This window comes from Triticum aestivum, chromosome 3B (genome assembly GCF_018294505.1).
Source record: "Triticum aestivum cultivar Chinese Spring chromosome 3B, IWGSC CS RefSeq v2.1, whole genome shotgun sequence".
Taxonomy (NCBI): domain Eukaryota; kingdom Viridiplantae; phylum Streptophyta; class Magnoliopsida; order Poales; family Poaceae; genus Triticum; species Triticum aestivum.
The window spans coordinates 144,598,220-144,609,983 of NC_057801.1; positions in this window are offsets into that span (position 1 = coordinate 144,598,220).

Sequence of the window (11,764 nt, forward strand, 5' to 3'; positions counted from 1 at the left end):
CTTCTTTGTTTGGGGCTTGTTATGTTGTACCCCCAGCCACACTTGTTAACTTTTCTTCCCTCTACCTTTTCTTGAACTTAAACCTGGATTGTTGTTGGATGTTGTTGGATGCTTGGTGCCGTTGCTTTATAATATAAAGCGGGAGAAAACCCTTTTTCGTAAAATGCACCCTTGCTTTTATCGCCACCCGCTATTGTTGAGACTGTTAAAACTCCAGCCATGTTTGCATATCTACCAGAAAACTAACAAATCATATGGCTTCATACTCCCTCCGTTCTTGAAAGAGTGTACTTCCAACTTTGTTGTAAAGTCAAAAAAATTTATGTTTGACTGTATTTATACAATAATAGACCAACATTTATGCCATCAAATTAGTAGCATTAGATTCATTATGATAAAATATATTTTTGTCATGTACCTGTTTGATTTCACAAGCATTGACATATTTTTGCACAAACTTGATCAAACTTTGAGATAGTTTGACCCTCCAACAAAGTTGAAAGTACACTCTTTCAAGGACGGAGGGAGTATGTATGAAGAGAGGATATTTCAAAAAAGCAAACCCATTTTTTGAACAGTCCATTTTTTCATGTATTTGTATTTTTTTATATCTCACATACAAGCGCGTATATTGATGAAATCTCGCACAACTATACTACACTTCTAGATGTGCATGTACAAAAAATTTCCGAATTTTTTGAGTCATAAACTTTTTTATTTAACTTGAAAAAAAATGGCTCATAGTGACCGTGGTTCAGATGGACTTTTCAGGCTGTAGGGGCTCTTGTAGGATCAAAACAAAAAGATGTAGATTGCTTAAGAGCATCTCCAACAGCTCACAAAAAAAAGTGAATTGCAAAAAACCACCACATTTGAAGTTCTCATCCAGAATTGCCACCACATTTCTTGAGCGCCCCAAAGATCCACCTCTTTTCTTGTTAAATTTCTCAATTAACACTGATGATTGTTCTAGGCCAAATTAATCTGATTTCTGACAGCTGGGGCCCACTGGTCAGGTCCATGTGGCACTATATGGTCAACATAAACGGTATTCATTATTAACTAGAAGGAGGGCCCACCTGTCACGGTCTTATCCATCCTTGTCCACCTGCTCTCCTTCCCTGCTGCACCTCTCTCCTGCCCGCATGCACCCGCCGCCATGGGTTGCCGCCGTGTTGCTTGCCACCGACGCATACTCTGCTGCTGCTTCTCACCGACGACTCGCCCCAGCACACGCCCGAGGCCACCCACCACCTGCGCTTCTCTGTGGGCAGCGGAGACGGCGCTGCTGCCCCCTTGAGCAGCGCGACCCGAGCCGCTCCGCGGCCGCGCCACGGCTGCCACCCGAGCGCCCACTGCGTGCTTCCGCCCACGTCGTGCTCGTCGCCGTCCATGGAAGCGACTCCCGCCGCCGCCATCCGGATCCAGTGCGACGAGGGATACGTGGACACCGCCGCGAACAGCCACTGGAACGACCCAAGCGCACGACGACAGCTTCGGCGCCACACAGATGGCCGGCTCCCGGAGCGGTGAGGAGGAAGAGCTGGTGGCGCTAACGGCGGTCCAACTCGTCATTGGGATCATGGCGGTGAGCTCACCACTGCTGTCCTCCTCGCATAGCCGCCATGAACCGTGCCTTCACCCACAGACGCGGTGGTGCCGAACGAGGATCAGTAGCGCAGTGCAGGTGGTGGTCAAGCCCATCGGAGCATCGGGTACGATGAGCAGGTCCTCATCGCCGCGCTCTTGATGCCATAGCCTGCTGCTCCGGTGGCGCACTGGACCTGCACACAAGGGTGCTATAGGGCTCCAATAACACTTTTCTGGTTATTGGGGATGCACGTTCTAACAGTCCCCAATAAATCTCCCCCAAAATTGATTTTTCTTTAAACTTGCACATAAACTGCATACACATTGGCCATTCTATCAACATAATAATTAAAATAATGATATTTTTAGATTCAGATTCAAATAATCAAACATTATTTAAAATGCACAATGTATGAAATTAGATTCAAAATTCAAGTTCAAATTCAAATTTGAAACTGTATATGGTCCAATTGATTAGAGTAAACAAAACATATGCTTGAAATCTCAAATAATGGTCCAATTTATTGTCCATGGAGTGTCCACAAATGCTCAATTGTTCATGCCCTACGCGGTTTTCGATTTGTCAATGCACTTCAAGAAATCTCTGCAGTAATTCTTGAAGATGTTCTGCATCGCACAAGGGAGAGCAGAGGTTTGTTCGCTGGCACGTGCTCCGGGCCGGGCTCCCCGGCCAGTCCGTTCATTGAATCGTGGGTGCCAACTGATCGATGGAGTTCGTTGCCTCCTTGGCACGTGATCCTAGTCACACAGGCCCACACGGCCGTGATTCAACGAGAAAATTCATTTTGCTCTCTCTCACACACACACACACCAGCTGCTATCTCATTTATCCTCTTGCAATCCTTTCCATCATTTAATTATCTGTATCCAAACAAGAATATGTAATGAAACAGACCAAGCAGTGGTTGGTTGTTCAATGTACAAGAAATTATATTAACTACCAAGCCTAATATCCAAACAATAATCACAGTGGTAAAGGTGGGTTGAATATCGGCAGATCAACAAGGTAGTTCTCCACTTTCGACTCAGGTATCACCTTGTAGAAGACCGCCAAGATGCAAATCATGTTCACGTTGTCCATGTACATCGGTATTGAAGAGCACACGCAACGGCGGAGCTATGTTGAGGCTAGTGGGGTGGGGGGCGCTGCCCCCCCCCCCCCCATCCCCTGCTTTGGAGAAAACTTTAAAGAATTTTTTATTTGAAGGGCCTACATGGGGGAAAATTAACCTTTTGCGTACAAGTACTCATCGTGGATGTACATCTTCACAATCTTCTTTATGCCATCCACCAGAAAGCTGCACAACACAAAAGTGGAGATGCAAGCAAATATGCCGAATAATTTGTACACTAAAGTACCTTCAAATAATTTGGGAAAATTCATATATTGGTGAATCATATTCATTACCTAAACCAAAATACACACTTGCTTTTTATCGACACCTACTATTGTTGAGACCGTTAAAACAAACTGAAATTCCAGCCATGTTTCTATATCTCTCAGAAAACTACCAAAGCATATGGCTTCTTATGTACGAATAAAGGAGATGTGCAGTGAGGTCATATATACTGATTAAGTAAGCTCTTTTTGTTTTTAGTGGCAGGTTCCTTCATTCTTCAACAGGAGGGGGGGGGGGGGGGGGGGGGGGTTGTAGCACGCAGGGGCAAAGATATGCAACCCCTTTTTTCTTTTTGCTTTTGATCTCAATCTTTCTATTCAGTATCATTTGCATATTTGGGTTTCTGATGAGGAGGGCTTTCAAGAGATTCATTTTGAAGACGTTTTTGATGAGTTTTTAAAACTTTGTTAAGTTTCAACTTTTGAAACCTGGTACAAGAGACCGACAAAATCAAAAAAAATAGAACTTGCGATCGACAAAATTGTAAGTTTTTTAAACTGTCAAGGGGGGGGGGGGGACTCCCCACCTGGATATTTACGAAATAAAAGTTATTTAGGTGAGGCGAGAGGAGAAAAAATCCTGCCACAATCTGGCGTGGATTTTTTGGTTCATCTTTTTAAGACGTTGAAACCAAAGAGTGAGGTCCGAGATTATGGAGGGGGTTACATCATTGGGAGAGAGGTGCTCATAAATAAAACTCGCAGCATTACGAGCTCCAAAATTTTCCACAATATTAATAGAAGAACAAAAGGCCAGACTGATTTGGGCAGCCCTAGATGGCATGAGGAGTTCCACAACTCAGCCAATGGAGATGAGACCGGCAGCAGACCAAAAGCGTCCCAAATAGCGGATGGCGGTGTGTGACGCCCCCAATTCGACTGTACACTAGTCATACATGCAAATGTGTACAATCAAGATCAGGGACTCACAGGAAGATATCACAACACAACTCTAGGCACAAATTAAAATAATACAAGCTAGGGGCCTCGAGGGCTCGAATACAAGCTCGATACACAAGAGTCAGCGGAAGCAACAATATCTGAGTACAGACATAAGTTAAACAAGTTTTGCCTTAAGAAGGCTAGCACAAACATCAACGATCGAAGAGGCAAGGCCTCCTGCCTGGGACCTCCTAACTACTCCTGGTCGTCGACGGTCTCCATGTAGTAGTAGTTGACGGGGGTGGCATCTGGCTCCAAGGATCCACCATCTGGTTGCATCAACCGGAAAGAAGAAAGAAGGGGAAAAAGGGGTGGCAAAGCAACCGTGAGTACTCATCCAAAGTACCCGCAAGCATCAGATCTATACTAAGTATGCATTGGTATCAAATGGAAGGTTTGTATCTGTGGACTGAACTGCAGAATGCCAGAATAGAGGGGGAAGGCCTAGCCTATCGAAGACTAGCATCTTCAAGCAGCTCCAAGCATCTTGCAACATGTAAAGAGTAAAGAATAGCAGTTTATAATTAACAAGCATGTTGTAACATTAATGTCCAGAGATCCTTCCTCGACTCCCTGCGAGAAAGAAATCCCGGAGCCACATCTCAAGTATCCATTTGTAGTTGTATAAGATCAGGATATAAGTCTGAACGTCCATTACTGTGGACACGGCTCTTAATAGATAATCTTCCCTACAGGGGTGCACCACGTTTTCCAACATGCTTGATTACTCTGGACGGACACACTTTTCTGAGTCAATGCACGGCCTCGGAAGATCAACACATTGTAGCCCTACCTAGACTCAGCAGAGAGGTCCCCGCCGGTCTACATCCTAAGCACTCCGGGGTCTAGGCCCATCGCCCGTTGCACTCCGGGTCATTGCACGCAGGGCGGGTCCAGGCTCCACCTCTACATGGATGGTTCCGGCCCAGCATGCCGCACTGTTGAATTGGACGTCTGACAAAGCTTCGGCTGATACCACGACCCCGAGGCCCGTAACTATTCTCGCATGGTGGTTGGTGCGAAAAGGCCAGAGGCCAACTCAGAACAAATACCCAAACCATAGTGTATTATTAGCTCGCGGAGACGAGTAGAGACTCACGATCGAAGTGACCCCATCGCCCCGTCTCGTGGACTTACGACAAGGGCCCAGAATGCCCGGCCGTGCCACGTAACCATCTTGCAGGTGCTCTCCGGGCCTGCCCGACTTTCACCAAGGTCTCAAGTAAAGTCAAGGTAACCATCCAAACATCAAGGGGAAAACACGAGGAATCACCCCCGGTGGATTCCACTAAATGTAATCATCAAGGTGAACATAAGAGGGACCACCCTCGAGGTTCACACTTGAGGTGTTGCACGACAGAGCCGTATCGGGAATGGTGAACAAGGAACCACCCTTGTTGACCACGACCAAATAGCTACTCTACATAATTATCATCAGGAGTGCGTTATGAGGGATCACCCTCGGCACTCGATAGTAGCTCTGCAGAGCCGAGCAACTAAAGGGGCGTGATGTGATGTGAGGTGTTGGGCTCTGGTCGTCGATCACGTTGATCGAGTCGTCGAAGATGAAGCAGGGGCAACAAGGACAGTGTTGGAAATATGCCCTAGAGGCAATAATAAATTAGTTATTATCATATTTCCTTGTTCATGATAATCGTTTATTATCCATGCTATAATTGTATTGATAGGAAACTCAGATACATGTGTGGGTACATAGACAACACCATGTCCCTAGTAAGCCTCTAGTTGACTAGCTCGTTGATCAATAGTTGGTTACAGTTTCTTGACCATGGACATTGGATGTCATTGATAATGGGATCACATCATTAGGAGAATGATGTGATGGACAAGACCCAATCCTAAGCCTAGCACAAAGATCGTGTAGTTCGTATGCTAAAGCTTTTCTAATGTCAAGTATCATTTCCTTAGACCATGAGATTGTGCAACTCCCGGATACCGTAGGAATGCTTTGGGTGTACCAAACGTCACAACGTAACTGGGTGGCTATAAAGGTGCACTACAGGTATCTCCGAAAGTGTCTGTTGGGTTGGCACGAATCGAGACTGGGATTTGTCACTCCGTGTAAACGGAGAGGTATCTCTGGGCCCACTCGCTAGGACATCATCATAATGTGCACAATGTGACCAAGGGGTTGATCACGGGATGATGTGTTACGGAACGAGTAAAGAGACTTGCCGGTAACGAGATTGAACAAGGTATCGGTATACCGACGATCGAATCTCGGGCAAGTATAATACCGCTAGACAAAGGGAATTGTATACGGGATCGATTGAGTCCTTGACATCGTGGTTCATCCGATGAGATCATCGTGGAACATGTGGGAGCCAACATGGGTATCTAGATCCCGCTGTTGGTTATTGACCGGAGAACGTCTCGGTCATGACTACATGTCTCCCGAACCTGTAGGGTCTACACACTTAAGGTTCGATGACGCTGGGGTTATAAAGGAAGTTTGTATGTGGTTACCGAATGTTGTTCGGAGTCCCGGACGAGACCCCGGACGTCATGAGGAGTTCCAGAATGGTCCGGAGGTAAAGATTTATATATGGGAAGTCCTGTTTTGGTCGCCGGAAAGGTTTCGCACTTTATCGGTATTGTACCGGGAGTGCCGAAAGGGGTCCGGGGGTCCACCGGGGGGTCCACCTGCCCCGGGGGGCCACATGGGCTGTAGGGGGTGTGCCTTGGCCTATATGGGCCAAGGGCACCAGCCCCAAGAGGCCCATGCGCCAAGGAAACTTGGGGAGGGAAGAGTCCTCAAGGGGGAAGGCACCTCCGAGGTGCCTTGGGGAGGATGGACTCCTCCCCCCTCTTGGCCGCACCCCTTCCTTGGAGGAAGGGGCAAGGCTGCGCCTCCCCCCTCTCCCTTGCCCCTATATATAGTGGAGGGGAGGGAGGGCATCCATACCTAAAGCCCTGGCGCCTCCCTCCCTCCCGTGACACCTCCTCCTCTCCCGTAGGTGCTTGGCGAAGCCCTGCAGGACTACCACGCTCCTCCATCACCACCACGCCATTGTGCTGCTGCTGTATGGTGTCTTCCTCAACCTCTCCCTCTCTCCTTGCTGGATCAAGGCATGGGAGACGTCACCGGGCTGTACGTGTGTTGAACGCGGAGGTGCCGTCCGTTCGGCACTAGGATCTCCGGTGATTTGGATCACGACGAGTACGACTCCTTCAACCCCGTTCTCTTGAACGCTTCCGCTTAGAAATCTACAAGGGTATGTAGATGCACTCTCCTTCCCCTCATTGTTGGTTTCTCCATAGATAGATCTTGGTGACACGTAGGAAAATTTTGAATTTCTGCTATGTTCCCCAACAGTGGCATCATGAGCTAGGTCTATTACGTAGATTCTTTGCACGAGTAGAACACAAAGTAGTTGTGGACGTTGATTTTGTTCAATATGCTTACCGTTACTAGTCCAATCTTGTTTCGACGGTGTTGTGGGATGAAGCGGCCCAGACCGACCTTACACGTACTCTTACGTGAGACAGGTTCCACCGATTGACATGCACTTGGTGCATAAGGTGGCTAGCGGGTGCCAGTCTCTCCCACTTTAGTCGGAACGGATTCGATGAAAAGGGTCCTTATGAAGGGTAAATAGCAACTGGCATATCACGTTGTGGTTTTGCGTAGGTAAGAAACGTTCTTGCTAGAAACCCATAGCAGCCACGTAAAACATGCAAACAACAATTAGAGGACGTCTAACTTGTTTTTGCAGGGTATGCTATGTGATGTGATATGGCCAAGAAGAATGTGATGAATGATATGTGATGTATGAGATTGATCATGTTCTTGTAATAGGAATCACGACTTGCATGTCAATGAGTTTGACAACCGGCAGGAGCCATAGGAGTTGTCTTTATTTATTGTATGACCTGCGTGTCATGGAACAACGCCATGTAATTACTTTAGTTTATTGCTAACCGGTAGCCATAGTAGTAGAAGTAATAGTTGGCGAGACAACTTCATGGAGATCATGATGATGGAGATCATGGTGTCATGCCGGTGACGATGATGATCATGGAGCCCCGAAGATGGAGATCAATGGAGCTATATGATATTGCCCATATCATGTCACTACTATATAATTGCATGTGATGTTTATCATGTGTATGCATCTTGTTTACTTAGAACGACGGTAGTAAATAAGATGATCCCTTACAACAATTTCAAGAAGTGTTCTCCCCTAACTGTGCACCATTGCTACAGTTCGTCGTTTCGAAGCACCACGTGATGATCGGGTGTGATAGATCCTTACATTCACATACAACGGGTGTAAGACAGATTTACACACGCGAAACACTTAGGGTTAACTTGACGAGCCTAGCATGTACAGACATGGCCTCGGAACACGGAGACCGAAAGGTCGAGCATGAGTCGTATAGTAGATACGATCAACATGAAGATGTTCACCGATGATGACTAGTCCGTCTCACGTGATGATCGGACACGGCCTAGTTGACTCGGATCATGTAATCACTTAGATGACCAGAGGGATGTCTATCTGAGTGGGAGTTCATAAGATGAACTTAATTATCCTGAACATAGTCAAAAGATCTTTGCAAATTATGTCGTAGGCTCGCGCTTTAGTTCCACTATTTAGATATGTTCCTAGAGAAAATATAGTTGAAAGTTGATAGTAGCAATTATGCGGACAGTAGAAAGCTTATGTCCTTAATGCACTGCTCAGTGTGCTGAACCCCAAACGTCGTTTGTGGATGTTGCGAACATCGGACATACACGTTTTGATAACTACGTGATAGTTCAGTTAAACGGTTTAGAGTTGAGGCACTAAAGACGTTTTTCAAAACATCGCGGAACATATGAGATGTTTCCAGGGCTGAAATTGGGATTTCAGGCTCGTGCCCACGTCAAGAGGTATGAGACCTCCGACGATTTTCTTAGCCTGCAAACTAAGGGAGAAAAGCTCAATCGTTGAGCTTGTGCTCAGATTGTCTGAGTGCGACAATCACTTGAATCGAGTGGGAGTTGATCTTCCAGATGAGATAGTGATGTTTCTCCAAAGTCATTGCCACCAAGCTGCTAGAGCTTCATGATGAACTATAACATATCAGGGATAGATATGATGATCCTTGAGGTATTCACGATGTTTAACACCGCGAAATTAGAAATCAAGAAGGAGCATCAATTGTTGATGGTTGGAGAAACCACTAGTTTCAAGAAGGGCAAGGGCAAGAAGGGATACTTCATGAAACGGCAAATCAGCTGCTGCTCCAGTGAAGAAACCCAAGGTTGAACCCAAACCCGAGACTAAGTGCTTCTGTGATAAGGGGAATAGTCACTAGAGCGGAATTACCCTAGATACTTGGTAGATGAGAAGGCTGGCAAGGTCGATAGAAGTATATTGGATATACATTATGTTAATGTGTACTTTACTAGTACTCCTAGTAGCACCAGGGTATTAAGATACCGGTTCGGTTGCTAAGTGTTAGTAACTCGAAATAAAAGAGCTACGGAATAAACGGAGACTAGCTAAAGGTGAGCTGACGATATGTGTTGGAAGTGTTTCCAAGTTTGATGTGATCAAACATCGCACGCTCCCTCTACCATCAAGATTAGTATTAAACCTGAATAATTGTCATTTGGTGTTTGCGTTGAGCATAGACATGATTGGATTATGTCTATCACAATACGATTATTCATTTAAGGAGAATAATGGTTACTCTGTTTATTTGAATAATACCTTCAATGGTCTTGCACCTAAAGGAATGGTTTATTGAATCTCGATCGTAGTGATACACATTTTCATGCCAAAAGATATAAGATAGTAATGATAGTACCACTTACTTGTGGCACTGCCATGTAAGTCATATTGGTATAAAACGCATGAAGAAGCTCCATGTTGATGGATCTTTGGACTCACTCGTTTTTGAAAAGTTTGAGACATGCGAACCATGTCTATTGGTGTATACGCATGAAGAAACTCCATGCAGATGGATCGTTTGGACTCACTTGATTTTGAATCACTTGAGATATGCAAATTATACCACATGGGCAAGATGACTGAAAGCCTCGTTTTCAGTAAAATGGAACAAGATAGCAACTTGTTGGAAGTAACACATTTTGATGTGTGCAGTCCAATGAGTGCTGAGGCATGTAGTGAATATCATTATGTTCTTACTTCACAGATGATTTGAGTAGATACTGAGTATATTTACTTGATGAAACACAAGTCTGAATTATTGAATGGTTCAAGTAATTTCAGAGTGAAGTTGAAGATCATCGTGACAAGAGGATAAAATGTCTATGATATGATCATAGAGATGAGTATCTGAGTTACGAGCTTTGGCACGCAATTAAGACATTGTGGAAATTGTTTCACAATTAATACCGCCTGGAACACCATAGTGTGATGGTGTGTCCGAACATCATAGTTGCACCCTATTAGATATGGTGCGTACCATGATGTCTCTTATCGAATTACCACTATTGTTCATGGGTTAGGCATTAGAGACAACCACACTCACTTTAATCGGGTACCACGTAATTCCGTTGAGACGACAACGTTTGAATTATGGTTTGGAGAAACCTAAGTCGTCGTTTCTTAAAGGTTTGTGGCTGCGACGCTTATGTGAAAAAGTTTCAGGTTGATAAGCTCGAACCCAAAGCGGATAAAATGCATCTTCATAGGACACCCAAAACAGTTGGGTATACCTCCTAATTCAGATCCGAAAGCAATAAGGATTGTTTCTTGAATCGGGTCCTTTCTCGAGGAAAAGTTTGTCTCAGAAAGTTGATTGGGAGGATGGTGGAGACTTGATGAGGTTATTGAACCGTCACTTCAACAAGTGTGTAGCAGGGCACAGGAAGTTGTTCCTGTGGCACCTACACCAATTGAAGTAAAAGCTTATGATAGTGATCATGAAGTTTCGGATCAAGTCACTACCGTACCTCGTAGGGTGACAAGGATGCGTACTACTTCAGAGTGGTACAGTAATCCTGTCTTGAAGGTCATGTTGCTAGACAACAATGAACCTACGAGCTATGGAGAAGCGATGGTGGGCCCAAATTCCAACAAATGGTTAGAAGCCATGAAATCCGAGATAGGATCCATGTATCAGAACAAAGCATGGACTTTGGTGGACTTGCCCGATGATCGGCAAGCCATTGAGATAAATGGATCTTTAAGAAGAAGACGGACGTGGATGGTAATGTCACCATCTATGAAGCTCGACTTGTGGCGAAGAGTTTTTTCACAAGTTCAAGGAGTTGACTACGATGAGATTTTCTCATCCGTAGCGATGCTTAAGTCCGTCGGAATCATGTTAGCATTAGCTGCATTTATGAAATCTGGCAGATGGATGTCAAGACGAGTTTCCTTACCAGTTTTCGTAAGGAAAGGTTGTATGTGATACAATCAGAAAGGTTTTGTCGATCCTAAGGATGCTAAAAGGTATGCTAGCACCAGCGATCCTTCTAAGGACTGGAGTAAGCATCTCGGAGTTGGAATATACACTTTGATAAGATGATCAAAGATTTTGGGTTTATACAAAGTTTATGAGAAACTTGTATTTCCAAAGAAGTGAGTGGGAGCACTATAGAATTTCTGATGAGTATATGTTGTTGACATATTGATGATCAGAAATGATGTAGAATTTCTAGAAAGCATATAGGGTTATTTGAAAGGTGTTTTTCAATAGAAAACCTGGATTAAGCTACTTGAACATTGAGCATCAAGATCTATGAGGATAGATCAAAACGCTTAATGGTACTTTCAAATGAGCATATACCTTGACATGATCTTGAAGGTGTTCAAGATGGATCAGTCAAAG